The sequence below is a fragment of the Triturus cristatus genome, chromosome 7 (assembly GCF_964204655.1).
Source record: "Triturus cristatus chromosome 7, aTriCri1.1, whole genome shotgun sequence".
Lineage (NCBI taxonomy): Eukaryota > Metazoa > Chordata > Amphibia > Caudata > Salamandridae > Triturus > Triturus cristatus.
This window is the reverse complement of record NC_140590.1, coordinates 1,043,292,999-1,043,316,189: the sequence shown is the minus strand read 5'-3', so window position 1 is coordinate 1,043,316,189 and position 23,191 is coordinate 1,043,292,999. Positions and strand designations below refer to the sequence as shown.

At 46.4% G+C, this 23,191-nt stretch overlaps 1 protein-coding gene across 1 annotated transcript in view; it reads left to right on the top strand.

Annotated features, from left to right (window-relative positions):
• The first annotated feature begins 596 nt into the window (after positions 1–596).
• The window catches only part of STK32A (serine/threonine kinase 32A), a 636,628-nt gene continuing 614,033 nt past the window's right edge, over positions 597–23,191 (top strand). The window contains exon 1 of the mRNA XM_085618100.1: positions 597–913. The gene's annotated coding sequence lies outside the window, so the exon portion shown is untranslated. The remainder of the gene's footprint in view (positions 914–23,191) is intronic.

Genomic DNA, 23,191 nt, shown 5'->3' with positions numbered 1-23,191 from the left:
AAGGATGATCATTGCTTGTTTCTTTTTGAAAAATTAATAAAGAATTGAGATACAAAAATATGCCTGGTCCCTAGCCCCACCCCTTGTCCTGCTCTTAGCACCGCCCTAAACTCCACCCATAGGTCCAGAGCGCCACTGACTGAGTACCTGCACTCATTTTTTTCTATTTAAAAAGCACTGCTAGCATAAACTGTTGAAAGCACACTTAGTGCACCTTCGGTACAGTGAAGCGTGATAAAACGTGACCATACTAGGACGTGTAATTCATACTAAGTGGGAACAAAGGGCTCACCTGTTCGCCCCGCCTCTAATGAAAGAAACAATTCCTCGCAAACAGTATTGTGCATAATGTAAAAGACAATGCACAGTGCAGGCTGGCTTGAGAATTTACCCTGCCCTGGTCCTCTCCCCCGGTCCTCCCCTCCAAGGCATAAAAAAATGGGCGTGGAAATGTCCTCAGTGAACGCCCCTTTCGTCCTCTTTTAGGCGCCCTCTGTGGACCTGCAGCTTCGTACTCACACCTTTCCATCTCTCGCTTAGTTTCTAATTCAACAGAGGGCTGGAACACTTCCCTCCTCTGGCCTCCAGGAGGCAGCACGCGCGCCGCTGAAAGGAAACATAACTTCTCGAGCGGTGTCTTTGTTCAGCACAGGTTCCTGCCGCTGCAACCGAGCTGCGCTGCTCGGGCCGAAGGACCATCTCCCTTTACCTGCGACTTCACAGCTTCTCCGCACCTGCAGGCCCTCCTGTGATCGTAAAGACCCCGGGGGTACGCGCTCGCCCCCCGCCCGCATCATTACCACTTCCCACAGTCCTATAGGATATACATCCATTCTAAAGGATCCTGCTCTGCTGCTATTGCTGACGGGTCATAAATTCCCTGCTCTCCCACCTTCCTCATCCTCCAGCACAGGTAGGTTTCCGAAGCCACGTAAAACCTTGGACTTTTCCATTATGATTCAAGCAAGGGGTGTCCCTGATATGCTCGTCGTTATTTTATCTGTATTCTGTAGCTGTTGACCTAACTTTTATGCAGTTTGGAACATTTCTATAATTTCTATCATTAAGTGCGGTTTTCATTTTAAATATTGCTCCGGGGAGGGGTGCGGAGAAAGAGTTGCAATTTTGCTTTGAATAAAGGCCATGCTGGGTGATGTGCATTTGGAATGCCTCTTTTTAGCTGCACCTTTCTGCGAATGAGCTCTTTTCCTGTTTATGTAATTTAATAACTTTCATATTCTTTCTGGTCATTTTTGCAAGGCTCGCAAAATGCTTTGTTTATTTCAAGTCATTGCTGCTCTTTTGTGCCTCAGAAATGCCTCTTTTAGCTGGAAAGTGCTGGTGAAAAGCTGCTACTAAAGCTTGCATTTCTTTCAGTTATTAAAGATTCCTTGTGTCCTCGAAGGCTAATGCACGGTCCCATCTTTGAGACTGTTTGCTTAGTTTAATAACAAACGACACCGAAGCCTTCAAAATGCGGACTAGCGATAAAGAATGCGAGAAAAAGCGCCTTCTACTTTAGAATACTAGGCGCTATACTGAAGTGTGAAGTTGGAAAAATATTGGAGGATGCAGGGTAAAATGGATCAAGATATTGAACTTCTGAAAAAGACATGTGCATCCATCCAAACTGCAGTTTGCAAAACAGGCACTGGCTGAGCAAATACAAAGTAATTCAATTAGAGGCCTCGGCGGATGATTGGATTAAAAGCGCATTCAACAGCTTCATAATTTTCACCGAGGGCTCCGGGGAGAGAAAGGTGGGAGGGCGGTGTGGTCTTCTCTAGTGACAAAATGGCACATGTACCGTACCCAGGCTCTAGTTTGGGGTACGTTTAATCAGAACGTTATTGCAAAAGTTACAGTGATGGTGTGCACTGTAGAAGTTTAGGGGAATATCGTGTTCTCTGCAGCCGAGTGTTTTTTAAAAGATAAAACTGTTTGGGCACAGTTCGATGGAAATAAAAAATAGACCTTGCCCTAAAGTGAAAATGGCCCTGAACCTTATATTGCCGAATCCAGTTTAGGTTGCTTTTAAAAAAAACTTGCCAACAAGAGGTAAAGCGCACAGTCACTCCATTTTATAACGGGGCTCAGCAAATCCCATCGAATTTTCATGCACAAGTTGCAGAGATCTGTGGGTAACTGGCAGGCCCCAGAGGTGTACATTGGAGGGCTTTCTTGACGTTTCATCTTCCCTGGTGGATAAACCGAGCACTTAGAACGTTAGGCACCACCCATTAATTAAGCACGAGGGGCACTTCCGTTTGTGTTTTATGGTGTATGCATGGCCATTATCAATTAATATTAAGTCAAAGAAAATCCCTCAGTTGTGAAGGTGAGGTGGGATTGCTGGATTTAACAGTAACAGACTTGAAAGAGGACATCTAGGAGTCAGGGTGTGCACACAAGGTGTACTGAGGTAAAAACACAAAAAGTGTAGTTTCAATTCGGAGCTTTGTGAAAAAAGCAAAATGTCAGTGTAAAAGTATATTGTAATCAAGGATAAAAAATAAAAAAAACCTTTTAGCACGCTAAGTCCCTGAATTGGACCATACAGCTTACAGCACAAGAAATGCACCGCACTGTATTGTTGGTTATTTTAGGTTTATCGCTGAAATACCATTGCAGAGTCCAAGAGCTTTGCAAACAGAGGTAGTAAAGCCCAGTTTTACAGGACTCATCTTATCGACTGCAGAAGGATGGAAGCTTGCCAGCTCTCGAATTGCGACGCCCAGTTGACACATTGATTTTGTTTTTTTTCCTTCTCAAAATTGTTTCCTTTAATGATCATTCAACAGCCGCAGACTATTCCTCACAGAGTCACACCTTTGATCATCATTGCAGGTATTTCCCCCTCACTTTCTATATAAATAAATATATGGATTTTAAACTCAATGTCATCTTCTCAGTTTTTTTTATCTCTTGATCCATTCGTCTTATCTGTCATATTCTGTATTGCAGTCGCTCTGCTCAGGAATTCAATTTTCCATTCTCAATGATTTATATTGTCTCCATACCTATCCCCGAATAAAACACCGGGACCCAATTATTTACCAGAAAATACATTTATTGAGGGGTGTGACACCCCAAACAAAACCCCACCCCCCGAAGTTTCGCCCCTGGCTAAATATGACTGATAATGCCGGATTGCACTAACGTGCCTGATGATAGGAGGGGCAGGGAACCTCAAAGAAGGGTTTTATTTCATATGTATTTATATCAGAACAAAATACCAACTAGTTGAACTTATTAGATCATAAGTATTTGATTGTTTCTTCTTGGTCTACTTGCAAAGCAATAAAGACCATTGAGGCAAAAGTTATACTCATAGACATGTTCAGAATATTCTGCCAACTTTCTCAGCAAAATGAAGGAAAGTTCCTGAGGGGGTTCCTTCTAGCATGCACCTATGAGAGTCCCCTTACCCTTCTATGGCTGTAATACTCGCGCTTTCTCACATTATCAAGAGGACCGCCAGTGGCGTAACGAAACCTGAGGGAGCCCCCTCCAGACTCAATCAGGGTATGTGCTGAGGGGACCCCCTAGAGCTTAGGGCACCCCGCATCTCAGGGGCTGCGGGGGCCCATGTTCACCCACTGAGGACCCCTCCTCTCTGCCCTTAGACTAATAGAGTCGGGGAGAGGAGTTGGCCTAACGGCTAGGGCGGTCGACCTCGAATCTGGGGAACCAGGTTCGAGTCTCGGCAATGACGCTGAACATCCTGTGATTCTGGACAAATCACTTAATCGCCCCGTGCCTAACAAAAAATTAATGTGTCCTCATGTAACGCAACTGGTGCTATGTGAAGCGCTCTGATACCTGATAATGGGTCAAGTTTGTGCTATATAAAACTCCATAAATAAAAAATAGAGTGCAATGGGATGCCATTTTCCTACCCTCTGCACTCCTCCAGCAGTTCCAGAAGTCCTCTCACCAGTATTTTGGTTTCAGAGTTGTATGAGATACTACCCTACAATGATCTTCCCGCACACTACAGCACACTGAGGCCCACCTCGAGCCCCTGAGATTTGACCAGGCTGGTTGCATCTATCTCATCAAAATATGTCTTTTTGGCAATTAGTAGGCCTAATCCTAAAAGCGTCATTCACAACGGATCTCGCGTGAAGTAATTTGCTCATACAATAGGGAAGAAGTCTTTTTCTCATTTTCACCCCAGAATCGTAAGCAGTTCCGCCACTATACCACACCAGAACTTCTCTGTGACGTAGCAGTGGCCTGGCAGAGCTCCCAGTATTATTTTGGGTTTTGTAATGTTTTGTGGGTCTATTGAAGTTGTAGTAAAACTTCTCACCTCACTTTTAGATTGTAACGTCATACTCGGGCTGCTAACAGAAACTCCTTTAAAACCCACAGCTCTGATCCTTTGTTTTTCTGATACTTGTACATTCAAGCTTCTGGTCTGGTGGCTTAGTTTACTAATGCGTTCACTGTAGGGGCCTGTGTTTGACCTCATGCTTGCAGGTTCAAATCCTATCAGGTCTACTCAGCCATTCATCCTTCTGAGGTCGATAAAATGAGTACCACTGAGCTGGGTAACAATAAGCATCTCTTATTCAGCGCCAAGATACCCTTGGGTGAACGTGTGCTTTACAAATACTTCTGTTCATGTCCATTTTGTTTTCCTATCTGGCCACGACTAGTATGGGTTCTGGGCATCTTGCCATCAGTAAAGGCCCCTTATCCATTTCTGGCGTTCCAAAGCTGAGATCAGTCCAGCTCATGTCAAGTGCTAAATACATTCAGTTTTAGTCCAGCACTTGGCTAGAAAAAATGGGAAGCTTTGGGGTTTATTCAGATGAATGCTCCAATTGGAAAAATTTATATTTGCTAGGTATACGCCGCTCTCCTTTCTCAAGGAGCGACTGGCTTTTTCCCAATAAATGAGTATCCTTTAATTGATCACTCACAAATGATTATCAATTACCATGTCATGAAATCTAATAAAAAGGCGCTCAGTGGGGAGTGAGGATGTTAAAAACAAGGGCTAATGGCAGTGCTTTCCTTTTAATTTCATTTGTCCTATTAAATGAAGCAAGGACAAATTAACATTTCTTCCAGGAAGCAGTGACGCTTTCCAGGTTTCTAAGTGCTATTTGCAGATTTTGCTTAAGATACACTTTTAGATTTCTGCAGCAGGGAAATAACCGACTGAACTACCTCACCATGGCGTGATCGTTTTCAAACAGATTCACAGTCAGAAAAGAAGTGAATACAACGTGCATTTCAAGTGAAATATCCATGGATGTTGTGGAACAACAATAATAGTGTACAAGAATGTCTTGTATAAGTGGTAGACTTCAGACACTACAAAATAATGAAAGGGGTGTGGACTAATGACATGAAATGGAACATGGCCTCTGATGTGGGTACTCTGTGGGCTGCTTGTTCAACTCCATGGTTGCTTAATAAGGTGTTGAATCTAGGTTGCTTTGTATTTTATTTTCATAAGGTTTCTAAAATCCCTTGGACTTGCATTTTTACTAGTGCCAAAGGGGCCCAGCACACACATGCAAATGAATCCTTATCTAAGCCAGTGAGATATCTCAATAGATTACTATATGTGCCACTGAGACCGACGTGCAGCCTACAACTATTCAGTTAAAATGACACGCCCACTCAAAAACTGTAGCTAAACTAATACAGCTTTGATGTGTTAACCCCCACCCCCCAAAAAAAAAACATTAAAGACTCTGTTATTTATGATCACCAGTTTTTAAAGGGGTCCTTGAAACGGGTCTCTATCGGGCTTTGTTTTGTGCCCTGTCACAGGAGGTCTGTTTTTCCGGACTCCAGTGAGCGCAGGCACGTCGATGTGCGCGTGCTCACTCAGCTCGCTTCTCACTAGTGGAGAAGTTACGGCATGACGTCATGCCAGGTGAGCGTTGTAAGGGGAAGGGAAATCCTTTTAAAGAGAGTAAAGTTCTCTCTGGATTTCCTTTCCCTTTTTGAAACTCAGGAGCAGCAGGGCCGTTTCTAGGTGTTTTGCCTCCCTAGGCAAGAATTGAAAAATGCCGCCCCCCTCCCTTACTACCATCACTCTCTCCCCCCTCTCATCCAGGCTAACTGTCCTCTGCGGGTTCTCACTCTCTATACCCTTTCATTCTTTCTCTTCCAACATCTCTCTGAAATGGCCCATAAGCACGCCGTGTCGGTGCGTTCTTAAAATCTACAGAAACATCACAGTCTTCAGGAATGCAATATAGAGTAAAACGTGTGGAATGTAAACAGGCGCTGCGTCGGTCTCATGGTCTAGTAGAGGTCACGTACGCCTCACATTAGCAGTTTGCTGCGACGTCTTGCACACTAATACCGGTACACATCATATGACTAAAGTGTACTGTCTGCAGCATCCGTGTAGCTCTATCACGCGAATTGGAAGCTAATGGGACCTCTGGAATGTGGTCGGACACACTGCGAGACTGGAGGAATGTGGCTGTGCACTCACTGCAGACACCAGGATGTGTGTTAGCTTGGAGTCAAAGGCTGCAACATCAGTGAGGGGCACCAGAAGACACGTGGAGGGAAGTACCGTCTGGTAGAAGGGCGGGGTGCGCAGGGGTGTTCCACGAGACAAACTACACTGCATGATGTATCTGCATAGCCTGCGCTGGACCCACAATTCCACCCACTCGCAGCCCAAACCGGGTGTGACTACATAGTGCAAGAGGTGGGGCCTCTAATGAGACAATGTACTCACTCTTTTCAGGTCTCTGAAGCCTCAAGCCCCAGGGAGTTGTGGTCACATACCCAATCAATCGTTACTTTGGGCCGCTCTATCTGTACAACCTCCAGCCTTCCGCCAGGGCTCATCTCTTGTTGTCGCTGAGAACCTGCGCCATTAATTTGTTAATTTAACGAGCATTTGCTCTGCTCCGATGTCCCGGGGAGTCCCACGAGACCCGTGTCTTGGTTTCATTTTGTCTGCGGCACCTGTGCCTAGGGAATGCAAAAGAAGGGCTTCATGACACCGCCCCCCCCCCTCAAAGCCCACGGGATGTGCAAGCTCGAGCAGTTTACATAAAACAATACCCACGTCAAGGGCAAATTGTGAAGAATTGTATTTTGGCATAAACCCTCAGAGATTGAGGAAGAGAGCCACGGATTATAAAACAGGGAGGCAGGGACACAATGTGAACGAACCAGACAGCACAGTGCTTAATTTGTGAACATTTAAAATCCAGGACCCCTCGACAGGAGCCCACTGCAACTTGCACCACCCATTGCCCCTGCAAGCACTCCAAATGGTAGTAGCAACCAGGCGCGCAACACCCATTGGGCTCACCGGGCTTCAGCCCCCCCCCGTCGTGTGTGACAGCCCGGCCGAGACAGCCTCGCGGGCTGGCGTCCGTCTAATTGCAGCCGCACCAGAGTACTTCACGGGTCTTTAAAAGACCATTATCTCGTTAATGAGGCTTTTGTTGTGTCTTCACCCCTTCTTACAGCCATTCTGCCTATGGCTGGAAGACTTAGCCCTCCCCGAAATCTTTTTCAGCCCCCCCCGAAATTTGGCTCTAGTTGCCTGCCTGGTAGCAACACAACCACTAAGTAATACTATAAGTGTGACAATCCGGGCTATTCCGGGCCCCCAAAGCTGCAAGAATAGCACGGGCGAAAGATATCAGTCTTTTGTAATGTATATTTAATTAGTAAACAACTGTTATTGTGCTTATCGCTAAAGCACAATACCAGTGCCACTATATAATTGCGTGCAATAAATGCCGGTGTTGACAATTAAATGTCAGTTCCCGCACCGGAAACCACCGGTTCATATTAAGCACTGACACTGGGACAGAATAAAAACTCGGAGTCGGTCGGGCTCAGGAGCCCTTGTGTCATATATAGATCACAAATTAGAATTTGGACAGGACAGTTCATCACGTCTCTTATTAGCGTACCCCAAAAGGATCGCGATTGGCTTGAATAACAGGAACACACCGGGTATTGAAGCGCCGAGAGGCAATTCATTTTCTTGACCGCACTACGTAAATGCCCAGGTTGATAAATACTGATGGCAGCGTTTAATAGCATTTAAAAACAAATAGCAAACAGGTGCGTCAATTATATTCCGATATCCAATTCCATCTGAATGCATTTTACAGTTAGTTGCACGAGGTGTTCAGACAGCGCCTGAAAGCAGGAACTCAGTGCGTCATAAATCACCTAAATAAAGCGCTTACTGCCCAGCTCAGCTTAGCCAAAAACAATACAGGAACATTAAACAATGCCTCCAATTCAGGAATTGAAGCCTTTTATGGAATACCCGTGGAGCTGCAAGGCTGGCACTACCACCCAGAAGCAGCCGCGTCCTCCCATCACTCTTCACCGGGCGATGTCCGCCGGCTCTGCAGTGCTGCTATTCCAGAAATGCCCATTTATCAATAGTGACGCCAAAGTTGGCACTTGGGGCATTGCTATATGGGCTACAGCCAGCACTACCAACCCCTCTGTAGCGCCTGGAGTGAAACAAGAAGGAAAACAAGTGAGCCGTGCCAACATGTCGGTGGTATTCTACCAAACCTCCCAACTGCAGCCTCTCTTCACCTGTTAGTGTTACATCTAGCAATGTATTCCTTTTCCGTGTCCCCATAACTATGCCCACCTATGAGGCTGCTCTAAAGTGCCACCTCTGCTACTTGCATTACAATGCTACTGCATCACCAGTGCTCCGCCCTGGGTAAAACCTACCTGACCATGCTGCCACCTGCCTCCAGCTCCCGAGCAGGAACAACAATCAGCGAAGTTCTCCTGCCAGACAAAATGTCTCCCGCGGAGTGCACGTGGTCGGGCCCAGCGCAGAGACACCCCTGCCGCCCGCAGTGAATACATGCATGGAGGTACCTCGCACATCCGGCTGCTGGGAGTGTCTGGCTTGCATATACTGGTGGGCTTGCATGGGCCCTTCTCCGTGGCCAGGGACTCAGAGAACTCACTTGGTGGGCAGAGACCCGTCGTGATGTGGCAGTCATGGGAAGGGGACAGCAGGGTGCCTACGCCAGGCACTTCCCTGCTGGGGAGTTACGAATATTCAAAACAGACTGTGCCCCACATGGAGCAGAAAACAGCCAAGGAGGGGCCAGGTGACATCAGGCCCGGCTGTAGTCGTCAGCGAGTGATTCAGCCACCGGCGGGAATTTTGCAAATTGCAGCGGGCTATTAGCGGCGCACACACGGCCCCGCCTGTGGCGCCGAACGTGACCTCACGTCACGTCGAATGAATTGTATAAGACGCTAACCAATGCTCTTTTGAGGTTGAAGGCCCTTGATTCCATGAATAAAGGGGATTCCCAAACTTATGTTTTTTGCCGCCCTCCCCCTTTTGCCGCCCTAGGCGGCCGCCTAGTCTTGCCTAATGGTAGAAACGGCCCTGAGGAGCAGCAACATTGTCGTGGTGTCACCAGGGCTTTAAGTGGAAGCTTTTTCAATAATGTACACGCGATAGTTGCTTCTTATTTATCTTATGTAACTAACAACCATTGCCAAAGGCAATAGTCCTGACTTGTTGTAGGTATGATGTTACTTGTTGTATCATATATCTGGATGCAATGACAGAAACAACAAAATACAAGTCGGGGGACACACTATGCTAAGCACAGATTTTTAGTTTGCGTGTTTCAAGCCACGCCCTTAATTACATTGGCCATGCCCCTTTGAGACCCCCCCAGTTTTTTCACCTCACCTAAAGCCCTGTTTATAATAACTCAGTTGTTATGAATTATTTCCAGGTACTTGTGCCTTTTCCGTGCTCAAAGAAGCTGACTAAAGGGCCTTGATGCGTAGGCCCATTCTACAGTCTGGCTTCTTTACTGGAGCTCTTCCACAGGATCCAATTAATACCGATCTCGATGACGCGTTAGTTGGAATATTCATTTGCCCACTGAGAGTTGTTCGAGGCACATTACGCACAGGCCTCTCATCCAGATGGTCGCAGTTTTTAGGTCTCGCCTGACCCAGCGCATGCGCTGGTCTGGCGAGACTTATTGAGAGGGCTCCAAAAAGTGCTACCAGGGCAGCCTAGAGCTACAGTGCATGTGCGCGGGCGCGCGCGCCACGTTTTACCGCGATTACTTTCACTTTCGGCCGCGCGGCCGCTTTGCATAGCCAATAGGTCTCGCTTTTGGGACCTTATAAGTATTTAGTTACGCAACTGTTGCATGGCTAAACACTTATAAGGTCCCAAAGGCGAGACCTATTGGCTATGCCAATGCTTGTTGATTATTTCTTTCCTGCGTCACACCCGAACTCTTGACCTAGCGCTGAAGGGCACTCCAGCCCCGTGTCAAGCTGCTGCGCTGCGTAATGCCGCATCTTGTACTAGTAAACAACTCCAGCGATCGCAGCCCCGCGAGAGAACCGAGCACAAGTTAAGTGGAGTGGTATCTCCGGGTGAGGAGGGGGTATTGCGCTAGTCAACCACGAGAAGTCCAGTGCCACTGCAACACAATTACTGGGTCTGCTTTTAACAAGTATGATTTGGCACACACACGGTTAAATTGTGAAAACATTGGACGGGGTCTAAGGACGAAAGAGCAGCACTGTCTTTACTCATCCCTCTCCGGGAACACGGGAGAGCATGTAATGCCCCGCCCCTAAACACCCCCAGAATGTATCCTATCCAGATTGCTTACACCCACCAACCCCGCAGCCTTTCACACACGAAACCGCGCCCCCCCCCCCCCCCCGGGTTCCATTTACCTCCTGTCTATGGCAAGTGGTAAATGGAAAATTAAACTACCCGGAATCAGAGAATACAGGCGGGTTTGATCCGGGTCTACACACAGACGTTTTAAGGCTTGGGCAAAGTGGGCAGCTGCCCAGGGGCCACCCCATTCCAAGGCCCCCCTCCCCCCCCTTGGGAAAGTAAACTTTCTCTCTAGATCACGTCTGTCTGTGTTTTTTTGTATCTTAATCTTTAATGGATAATTCAAAATTGGAAGGCAAGATAAGGCTTGACTTAGGAAAAAATGGGTAACAAAGTTCAAAGTTGTCCCTAACGGGGTCCCCAAAATATTTATTTCCCAGAGCCCCAAAAATCCTTGAGATGACACTGGGTCTACATGGTTATTCCTTATTGGGTGGGGGAGGGGGGATACATGCATAATTCCATTACTTAGGTGCAGAGAAACTGTCTGCTATTGGTCATGAGGCAATTTTACGGGTGGCAGGATGCTCCGGTAAAGGCAGTTGCTGGCCCCTTCCGGCCTGGCAGCTGTGGAGTTTCACACTGAGGTCTCGGCTGCTAAGAGCAGTCAGGCTACCCATGCAAACAAGTGGGCATCCGCGCAGAAACACCAATTTCTTTTTCTTATTCCCCCAAAACCGGTAACCACTCCTAATTCCATTCCCCGATATTACCGGGGCTCCTGGTGACATAACAGTAACTCCAGAATAGGGAAATAACAGGGGCTATCCCGGGGCACTCTTAAATGGCCCCATATACTGCTTCGAAGGGCTTGGGCTAGTGAGATGACAGTCACATGCTATTACGAAACACTATCATCAGGGTTTTTTAGTTTTATTCTTGCATGTATCATTTGTAATATCCTAAAGTTGAAAGCAAAATCATTCGGTGAACGCGAAAGAGAGAATTTTTCAAAATGCCAATGTGTGTAATCTAAGCAGGGTACTTCATAACAAAACAACGTCAAATCAGGCACGTGACCCGGACCCTGCGGCACAGGTGGGTCACACAACCCTTCAAGGGCTCCCATTCAGCCCAAGGCCATTAATTGAATATCTGCAAGATATGGGAAACTCAAGGCCCTCTCTTCACATCCCTGGGGTGGGGGGAGATTTGTTTACCTTAGTAAATTACGTGAAATATTAGGTCTCGCCTGACCCAGCGCATGCGCTGGTCTGGCGAGACTTATTGAGAGGGCTCCAAAAAGTGCTACCAGGGCAGCCTAGAGCTACAGTGCATGTGCGCGGGCGCGCGCGCCGCGTTTTACCGCGATTACTTTCACTTTCGGCCGCGCGGCCGCTTTGCATAGCCAATAGGTCTCGCTTTTGGGACCTTATAAGTATTTAGTTACGCAACTGTTGCATGGCTAAACACTTATAAGGTCCCAAAGGCGAGACCTATTGGCTATGCCAATGCTTGTTGATTATTTCTTTCCTGCGTCACACCCGAACTCTTGACCTAGCGCTGAAGGGCACTCCAGCCCCGTGTCAAGCTGCTGCGCTGCGTAATGCCGCATCTTGTACTAGTAAACAACTCCAGCGATCGCAGCCCCGCGAGAGAACCGAGCACAAGTTAAGTGGAGTGGTATCTCCGGGTGAGGAGGGGGTATTGCGCTAGTCAACCACGAGAAGTCCAGTGCCACTGCAACACAATTACTGGGTCTGCTTTTAACAAGTATGATTTGGCACACACACGGTTAAATTGTGAAAACATTGGACGGGGTCTAAGGACGAAAGAGCAGCACTGTCTTTACTCATCCCTCTCCGGGAACACGGGAGAGCATGTAATGCCCCGCCCCTAAACACCCCCAGAATGTCCAGATTGCTTACACCCACCAACCCCGCAGCCTTTCACACACGAAACCGCGCCCCCCCCCCCCCCCCCGGGTTCCATTTACCTCCTGTCTATGGCAAGTGGTAAATGGAAAATTAAACTACCCGGAATCAGAGAATACAGGCGGGTTTGATCCGGGTCTACACACAGACGTTTTAAGGCTTGGGCAAAGTGGGCAGCTGCCCAGGGGCCACCCCATTCCAAGGCCCCCCTCCCCCCCCCTTGGGAAAGTAAACTTTCTCTCTAGATCACGTCTGTCTGTGTTTTTTTGTATCTTAATCTTTAATGGATAATTCAAAATTGGAAGGCAAGATAAGGCTTGACTTAGGAAAAAATGGGTAACAAAGTTCAAAGTTGTCCCTAACCGGGTCCCCAAAATATTTATTTCCCAGAGCCCCAAAAATCCTTGAGATGACACTGGGTCTACATGGTTATTCCTTATTGGGTGGGGGAGGGGGGATACATGCATAATTCCATTACTTAGGTGCAGAGAAACTGTCTGCTATTGGTCATGAGGCAATTTTACGGGTGGCAGGATGCTCCGGTAAAGGCAGTTGCTGGCCCCTTCCGGCCTGGCAGCTGTGGAGTTTCACACTGAGGTCTCGGCTGCTAAGAGCAGTCAGGCTACCCATGCAAACAAGTGGGCATCCGCGCAGAAACACCAATTTCTTTTTCTTATTCCCCCAAAACCGGTAACCACTCCTAATTCCATTCCCCGATATTACCGGGGCTCCTGGTGACATAACAGTAACTCCAGAATAGGGAAATAACAGGGGCTATCCCGGGGCACTCTTAAATGGCCCCATATACTGCTTCGAAGGGCTTGGGCTAGTGAGATGACAGTCACATGCTATTACGAAACACTATCATCAGGGTTTTTTAGTTTTATTCTTGCATGTATCATTTGTAATATCCTAAAGTTGAAAGCAAAATCATTCGGTGAACGCGAAAGAGAGAATTTTTCAAAATGCCAATGTGTGTAATCTAAGCAGGGTACTTCATAACAAAACAACGTCAAATCAGGCACGTGACCCGGACCCTGCGGCACAGGTGGGTCACACAACCCTTCAAGGGCTCCCATTCAGCCCAAGGCCATTAATTGAATATCTGCAAGATATGGGAAACTCAAGGCCCTCTCTTCACATCCCTGGGGTGGGGGGAGATTTGTTTACCTTAGTAAATTACGTGAAATATTCATTTCAAATTTGGGCAAATATTATTATCAGACTTGCTGGCAAAGTGTAGGAATGCAGGCCTCGCCTCGTAAATGCATAGGAAATTAAAACAGCATGAGAAATCCATGTATTGCATTTATTGGCCGAAACTGCAAAAACGTACAAAGTAGGCCATCCATCACATCTCGTTGAGCTACATGACAAAAGTATCTCGAATAGCATTACATATAGGTCCTGCGCACTAATGGGCTGATTACGATGGCGGGCAGACTTCAGTCCGTCCGCCATCATATCAGGAAGTGGGACCGTCCGCCTACAAGGCGGCAGTCCCACAGGGCTGATTACAATGTGACCGCCACCACGTTGGTGGCACTTCCCATATTTTACATTGCGGCACCTTTCACATTTCCCTGCACTACGTGGCAGGCACCATTTGGTGCCTGCCACATGGTGCATGGAGATGTTGGAGGGGACCATAGGTGCCCCCACCCCCAAACGAAAGAGCCCGGGGTCAAGGGGGGCCCACAATGTCCATCCTCGCCAGCCTTTTAATGGCGGGTGAAGCGCCATGGAAAACCTGGCGGGGATGGACCATTGTAATCCCTATGGCGGTGCCTGGTAGGCACCGCCACCATTTCAGGAATTGGGAGGCCACCGTTGTACCGGCGGGCTCAAGGAGCCCATCGGATTCGTGGCGGACAGAGTTTCCGACTGCCATAGTACCGCCCTCCATTGTAATAGGGCAGACAGGAAATGGCCTCATGATGGTGGTGAACCTGCCAGTGACAGCCTGTCGGTGACAGGTTCACCGCCACCGTAATCAGCCCTCAAGAACGTTCTCGGGCTCAAAATGCAAATTAAGAAAGCAAGAAACTCTTCTGCAGACTTTCCCTCAGTGTGCTCCAATATCAAGAACTCACTTTCTCTTTTGATCCACCAAACCCCAAACCACACCAAGTCAAAAACGAACTCAAAGTCAACCTTTCCAGGATGTATCTAACCAGCTAAACATACCAAGAACTCTTCATGCTAACATGTAAAAGCAGAGGGGCATTTCTAGTGATCGGTGGAACTTGCGCAGTTTCACTCCACTGAATTACGCGGAGTTACCTAAAAATTCTGCGAGATTCTGCAGTGTTCAGCGAGCGGGCGGAATTCAGGATTCTACACTGCTCACGCTGATTTTTAGTAAGGGTGGGCGGAGCTGGCATAGTGCCTCTACGCGTAGCTCCACGGAGATTGAATAAAACTTCGCTTTGCTCCGCTCCGCTCCATCCTAAATGATTTAAAAATGAAAAAAGAAGGCACTTACCTGCTTGTCTGCCGCCTCTCCTGCCTGACCGATCTCCTTCCTTCCTGCTCCTCGCGTGCTTCTTCAAAGAAAAAAACACTACGTTGTACGTCTTGCACATGCGCACACGCAAGACGTACAGCGTAGTGTTTTTTTCATTGAAGTAGGACGTGAGGAGCAGGAAGGAGAGCAGCCAGGCAGGGAAGGCGGCAGACAAGCATGTAAGTGCCTTCTTTTTTCATTTTTAAATCATTTGGGAGGGAGCGGTGTTTTGCCTACCTCGGCGTTCGCAGCAGAGCAGGCAAATCTCCGCAAACTCCGCTGGCGGAGCGGAGTTACCCGCCTAGGGTTAATTTTTAGCACCCGGAGCTTGTTCCATATTGTAAAATCAGCGTGAACAGCACCATGTGGTGCACCAGAAGGCGCTGCTTCTTTCTGCCGCTCTAGTAGATTTTCTACTCAAGAAGCAGCTTTCTCAACGCGAACGGTCGCGACCTCCAAAAACTGCAAGCATTTAGGAAATATTGGTAGGTGGCGTTCTAGCACCTGAAAATCACGCTAGGCGACGTAAATTCTTGCTGTGCTCACCAACTTAACGTTGGCTAGCCGCGCTCATGAAAAAACTCCACCACGCAGCGTGCGGCGGTTAGCAGAGTTTTGCCGTAACTCCAAGTTACGCATATATATATATACTTACATATATACACACACACACGCCTGAGTTTGTATCACGTGATGTTTAAGGGCACTGTATAGCTCAGATCTGGAGTGTACCTCGGAATGTGAACAAACCCAACGAGGTGGGTGAAATGCGTCATCCTGCCATCCAAATCTTTCGAATAAACTGAAACAACAGTAACAAGTGGAGTCCGTGTTCCCGTTTCCTTGCTTTGCAGAGTGGCAGGGACTTTCCTTTTGTGTGTGTGTGTGTATATATATATATATATATATATATATATATACACACACGCACATAGTGATGTTATAGTTAGAAGAAAATGTCAGTTAAAACGTTGTGTTTTAAACGTACAAAACCACTGAAATACACCAGTTATAGTTATCTCAAGTAACTATAACTCATGCCTGAAGGTAACTATAACTCGCGCCCCCATCCTGCACAGTTTTCTCATCTATAATTTTATTGCAAATGTTGCAGTGATACTATCACTTATGTCATAGATCATGTCAAGAGTGATGAAATGTGTGGGGTAAATAGCAGTGGATGGCAGGGGCGTAGGGTATAGTTACCGTAGTGCATGAGTTATAGTTACTTGAGATAACTATAACTGAAGAATTTCAGTGGTTTTGTGCGTTTAGAATGGCCTGTTTAAACTGACATCTTCACCTAACTATAGCATTACTTTAACCGTTGTGTTTTTTCAATGAATTTCTAGGTTTTTTTTCACATAAAGAATATTTTAAGTCCATACGTAAAGCCAAACTCCCCACCATCAGACAACCTCATCTCTCTGAATCTTTCTTTGAACATAGTTTTTATTATTGTAATTTGTGTGCTGAGAAATATAAAAATAAAGACTGAGACATGTTTAAAAAAAAAAAAAGTCTGAGTTTTTCTTTTAACATTTTTCGGTCCACAAAATGCAATCATAAAAAGAGCAACAAGAGGGCATTGCACTCCAGCTGAAGAGCATAGAGCTCCAGCTAGGAGTGCTTTAAAAAAACATATTGTAAGCTCTCCTGGGGTCATGGTAGAACGCCCCTGGAGACAAATTGATTGTTTCATTTTTAATGTTGCTTGGGTGCCTGCTTCACTTCCTACACCCTCCTACCGCGACAACATAAACAAAATGCTGGGCGGTGCCCCTCATTATCCTAGGGACATTGCCAAGCTTAAAATATGCCTAAACAAATAAGCCCTCGCAGGACATTCTGGGGCACTCCATGCGCGGGCAGTGAATATTAAATGAGCGACTCCTGCAAAAAAATATGTGACTCCCTCCTGATTTAACCTCAGTTTTTTATGAGAACTACTCGCCCCCACTCAAGGGAAAATAACTTTGAGACGTAGAACTTTTGACCATTCTCGGCCTGTTTTCCTTGCAAAAACACAAGACCAAAACTCATGATTCACCCTCCCCATTCAGAGGTGGGTGAAGTGCCAGGTTTGCTTCTCTGGAATCTCAGCTGCCTATGCCATTGGAAGCCTTTGACCAATGGCCCATCTGTCCTAGGGCTGTCAGTCAATGTATGTCAGATTGTCTGTGTTGATTAGGGAAGTTCTTCAGACACATTTATTTTTCATGATCTGGACCACCAGGAAAAACAACATGTGTTTAATAAAACTCTCAGCTCACCAGGGCCATATGTTTTCTATTTTTCAGAAACATGGCCCCACTTTAGGATTTAGCTTTGGAAAAACAAAACAATTTGCTGAGCAGGCCCAAAACTAGATGCATAAAGTTCTTTGTCTTCTGTGCAACGTCTGCACAGGTGTATTCACAGAAGGTGTACATCCCCACCAGATAGGTGCAGGCCTCATGAAATGCAGTGGCAGCCGCCACATATAGAGGGGGATGGAGCCATAGGGGGAGCGTGGGAGCGGGGGTGGGGGTCATGTGGGGGTGGGGGGTAGAAATACTAGATTTGGAGAACAAAAAACGTATTTCTAGGCGCCGGCCACCTCCAGCATTGCATCGTGTTCGCCGCCTCTCCTCTTCCTGGGTCCCAGCAGCCCCTGGGACAGACTCCCATCCAATCCTCGTGCTGCAGAGCAGTGCGTGTATTGGGCTGAGCAGGCTGAAAAGATGCCCTGCTCAGACCAGGGAGTCTGTGGGGGTTTCTCCAGGCCGGCTGCTCAATGCAGCCGGGCTGGAGAAAACCTAAGTGCACACGTGTGTATTGGTCGGCCTCAGACGGCTGGCCAAACACATGTGCACTTAGGGAGTGAAGTGCACGTAGCACTCCCCCCCCCCCCCCATGCCTAGGCCTCGCCCCTCCCTACAGCACTAGCTCAGAGCCGACAAATGTAAAATAAAAGGATGCAAGAACATCGTTTTATTTTACATTTGCTGGCTCTGAGCCAGGCAGTGAGGCCTGCGGAGGAGCCGCTGCTGATGAAACAGTAGGTGGGCCTCTGCTGAGCGAGAAAAGGATCTAAATTCCTTCTCACAATTTGGACAGGATAGGAGTAAAGACGAGTCGCTAGCAGACAGGTTTATCCCAGGTTTTATCTAGGTCCCTTCTCAATGGGCTGCCCCTTCATTTATAAAACCCTTCAATGGGTGGTTTCATGAATGGCAACTCTGTGCAGCATCTGTATGAATGGCCAGCCTGTTTTTGCACATGACCTGCTCTGCTCTTCCATTCATGTATAATAATCACCTTGACCGCAAATCTATAATCAGCAGGAACATCATCACTGACTGGGTACCACTTCTGGCTTTTTGTCATGTTCTAGATTCTGACATCACTCATTCAACTATCAATTAAGGTGCACCCCAAGGAGTGTAGTTTATTTATCAGGATGGCATGCACCTGCCGTCAAACAGTGCCCGTTCCTAATGATGTTGCAGAGGATTTTTATTGATACATTTTTATATTGGCATTTCAATGTTCATAAATATATTCATGCATTGCTCGCAGATTGTCTCACAAAAAAACATGTTAAATCAGTATTCGAAGAATTCCCATAAAAGACACTAAGGCATGCCATTGAAGTACCATCGCTGGCAGTTTGACTTTCAGTGTCATGGGTTTTGATGCTGCCTTAATCCCCTGGTGCTGATTATAACCTGATTACATATGCTTGAGCACGGGTAATTGAATCCAGCATTTACATGCTTATGAATACTCTCTGCTTTCAACCAGACTGTTCTCCTTGCAGGGGTTGTGTCTTTGTGGGTGTTATTTATTAGAAATGTTCCATTTTAGTCTTGGAGACAGTAACAACATTATCATTGAAAACATGTCAGTTCTCCAACCTTGTAGTCTTATATTCTTATATTATTTCTGAACGCCGGGCTAACCCTCATTTAATCCACCTGGGAAGGATGACATGCTGTAATCGATGAAAGATTCGCGTCACTTCTGCTCGTTACAAAGGTGAAACAATGACTCCCATCTACCATGAGCTAAAGAACAGAGCTATTGCTAAAGTGCTATGGATTTAAATCCACTTGCAGGCCAAAGCTCTCTCTTTATGTTGACTACATGTGTGTATTTTCTGCTTCTGAAATGGCTCAGAATGGTGGCAATAATGGAGGAATATGAAACTGTGAATTAGCTCCTAGAAACGTTCTTTAGACTTTAATTTTTTTATTCTCAATATTCCCTAATGTATCTAAGCGTTTTCCTTTCACGGACAGGCTTCGTGGTGGTTTTCTGTGATCCCGTATTCTAGGTGCCTTAATTCCAATGGTATATTGACTTCATGAAGGTCACCCCCAATGAGACCCTTACCGTTCGCTAGATTTTGGACCCCAGAAAAGTGCAAGGACTGGAATCAGCTGCAGGCTTGTCCATGATGCCCCACTTGACATAGGCGGTGTCACGTGGCTGGTCAAGCACCACAATTTCATGCACTTCTTGAATAAACATGGTGCTCACTCTCAACACGTGACTCCACAAAGCTATTGCTGAGCTCACATCCACCACATATGTCCTCTAATCTTTCTTTCTGTGTGTCTTGCTAAGCAACCCTCCTCAGGGATGATCAGGTTGGATTTCACCCTCACCTTGAAACTGCAATAATTAACTTATTTGAGAAGTAACTCATACTCGCTGTTCTAGGCCTTGCGTAAACGCTCGACAACTGGAGCACAGTGGTTTTCTTCAGAACTCCAAGAATCAATGGACATCCAGGACCTGAAAGTATGTCCACCCATACCTACCAGAACAGACTTGAATTGAATTTGGGGCTATTTATAGCCCAGAACTGTGACCCAACACAATATTACTTAACATGGAAGTGGCCCCAATGGCTCTCATCTTTGGCCGATATGAATTGAGGTACCAGATGTTTGCAGAGTACAAGGAATAGATCACTAAAGTAAATCATGTATATCCATCGCTGCAGTCAAGGTGGCTGTGGTTTATCTTCTCAAAGATAACAAACTTCACCCTAGCTCCACAAAAGCCCACTTAACTACTGCAGAGCTGCCTATGCTCCCTGGTACACCTTCCTCACTCATACAGAAAGTATGCAGTCTTATGGGTTTTATTTGAAGTAGTTTTATTCTTTGTGACTCATGCAGCTACAGTAGATAAAAGAGTTGTCTACTTTTATCTAAGTTTTTTCGGAAAATTCTTTTTCTGCTTTTTGCATAACAAAGGTCAATTTTGGACTAAATGCTGATTATTTCTGCATTGACCACTGCAACAAAACTTAGGTGGGGCTCCACCCAAAACACAAGCTAAACTTCAGAACTTCGGCCAGAACACTCCATTTCATCTTGTTTTGGTCCAAACGTAGGGTGCAGAGAAATGTTTGTCCTTCTGCCAACCAACAGACCAACCCTCAATCCCAGAAGGGCCAAAATTCTAAAGCAGAATCATCTCCATGTCACACCCAAAAACATAGGCAGTCGGTATCAGCTCCCCCACTCCCCAGGTGACACAAACTATATCCAGAAGTAACAGTTTCCAGTGTAGGTCTCTTGTTTGAGCCCCAGACCTCAGGTACGATTATGAGGAGTTATTTTAGGTTACCTTATTTAATGTTAAGTTAATTGCATTTCTTTAGCACATTCCGACCATTTTCATGGCACAGAAGTGATTTCAAAATCTGGGTATAGTACTGGGATTCTTGTTGATCAGAGGACATGTGGTCTGTGGATATTGTATTTGGGTGTGTTTCCTATTGTTTAGGTGTATGTCGTCTTGAAAAGTGTCTGGCAAGGTAATTTGTTGTTCAGTGATGGAATCACTCATCACTCAAATAACTCAATGTCAACTGACTTTATCGAAAATGGTGATTAGAGACTGCATTAATAGGCTAAGAAGCACTAACTCCATGGAGATGCCTGGTACGCCTTACTAAGGGCCCGATTCTGATCCTGGTCGGAAAAGCCTCAGTCCGACTCGGATCTGGAGGGTTTACCGAACGACTCGTGCCCCGGGGCTCCGAGCGCCCGTGTACGATGCGAACAAGCACTGACGGACACGGCTCACTCGGAAGCCCCATTGAAGTCCATGAGAACCTGTTGTACGACGTGTACATAGGCTGCCATTGACAAAAATGTAGGTTACGGTAAAGAGCAACCCCTGTCGTGGGGACGCGTCGGTGCCATCCGCACCATACATGCATTTGTAGGGAGGACCCTTGGGTCCCCACATGTGACTGACTCGTACGGCTACTGGTGAAGGAGGGCCCCCTACAGCACCCTGAGGTCTGCTACCCGGAGCTTTTAGGCGTCGGACGCTACAATGCAGATGCGGCCATCCGATTTGTGCATCGTACTTACTCGGTTGGAAATCGCCTCCATTGCACGGCACGGTTTGCTTACGGACGAGACGTACGGACTAGTTCGGAGCCGTAAACGATTCGGTCGGTGATTTCACATTTCCTGCATCATACTTGCTCGCTCATACAGCTGTACGGGTCGGTCCGTAAACACGCATTTGGCTCGTACTTTTTCCGTTCGTACTTTTTCCGTCTGGATCACGTTCAGATCCCTTCCTACCGAGATCAGAATCGGGCCCTTAGTTGTCAGATTAATGTATAACCAATTTAGATTCCAGTCATTCCTTGTCTAATTTTGTGTTCAACTACATCGGCCCTCATTCGGAGTGGTCACTTAATTCTAATCAAATTTTCCCCACTGTTGAAGTCACTGGTACTTCTGACTCCAGGGCTGGGAAAATGCGATCAATTTCCAAGGCCACTTGTAATGAGCTCTCTAGACCTATTTTTCCTATATAAATATTGAAATTAATCTGCTGCTTTTAATTTCGCACCGTATTTTGCTTTCATTCTGATTTATTTTTTTACCAACGCTGTTGCGGTAAATATATTGCATTTCAGGATATGAGGGTTTTTTGGATTCCTGGTCCTCCCTTCTTCCCTCATGTGACTGTGCTTCGCCCCAAACTTTCTCAAAAGTGCTTTGAAAGGCAGCATGAAATGTTCACACATCCTGAAAAACAGAACTGGCTGCCTGGTTTTGTGAAGCCCTTTCCCTCTGCATTTTGTGAATTCCCTCACAGTCTGTATGCTGTTCTATTAGGTTTCTGTTTTGGTATTGACCACATTTGTGGTCAGAAGTGTTCAGAGACCTTCCAAAATGTATTTTTTGATTATATGAAGGATTTTATGATGGGGCAATAAGACTGGATTATATTTTGTATCCAAGGTTCATTTAAGGGAATGCAATTTGCTCAGGTGAACTGTGAGACTGTCCCGGTGCTGTCCCATTTGTTCTACTGCAAATCATAAAACAGGCTGCAAAAGCTCATATTATAGCCTTGGAGCCTTCTGAAGGGGCTCTACCAGCCATTAACGGCTTGCTCCAGCACTAATGGTATGAGCTGAAGGCCTTTAACAAGGGAGCAGGCCTTTAATGGCCGGTAGAGCCCTCTTCGGAGGGCTGTAAGGCTATTAGAACATTCCGCCCCAGAGGGCAAAATGTTCTAATTTGTAAAACAAAGACCTCACGCAGCAAGAGGGGGATAAAATCCCATTGGCTCTGTGAGGCCTTTGTTCACAGCAGGAGCTGTGAACCAACATTGGAATGTTGATGCTCCAGGCTTCTACCGGCCATTAGAAGCATGGAGCACTCCATTGTTTGCAATAGAGAGCTCCACATTCCAATGTTCTACTATAGACTTATAGCCCGCCATAGCGGGCTAAACTGGCTATTAAAGGCCCGCTCCAGCGTTAAAGGCCCGAGCCGAAAGTGAGGGCCTTTAACAAGAGAGCAGGACTTTAATAGCCCGTATAGCTCAGCTATGAAGAGTTATAAGGCTATTAGAACATTCTGCCACTAGAGGGCAGAATGTCTAACAAATAAAACAAAGGCCTCTCTGAGTTCGAGGGGGTTTAAATCCCCTCAGGCTCCAAGAGGCCTTTGTAAAACAACATTGGAATGTTGCTTTGTGGACTTTTACCGGCCAGTAGAAGCTCGGAGCACTCCATTGTATTCAATAGAGTGCTCCACATTCCAATGGTCTAATAAAAATTATACATTGATAAACATCTTCCTTTCCCTTGTGAAACTGGACTTAAATCCCTAA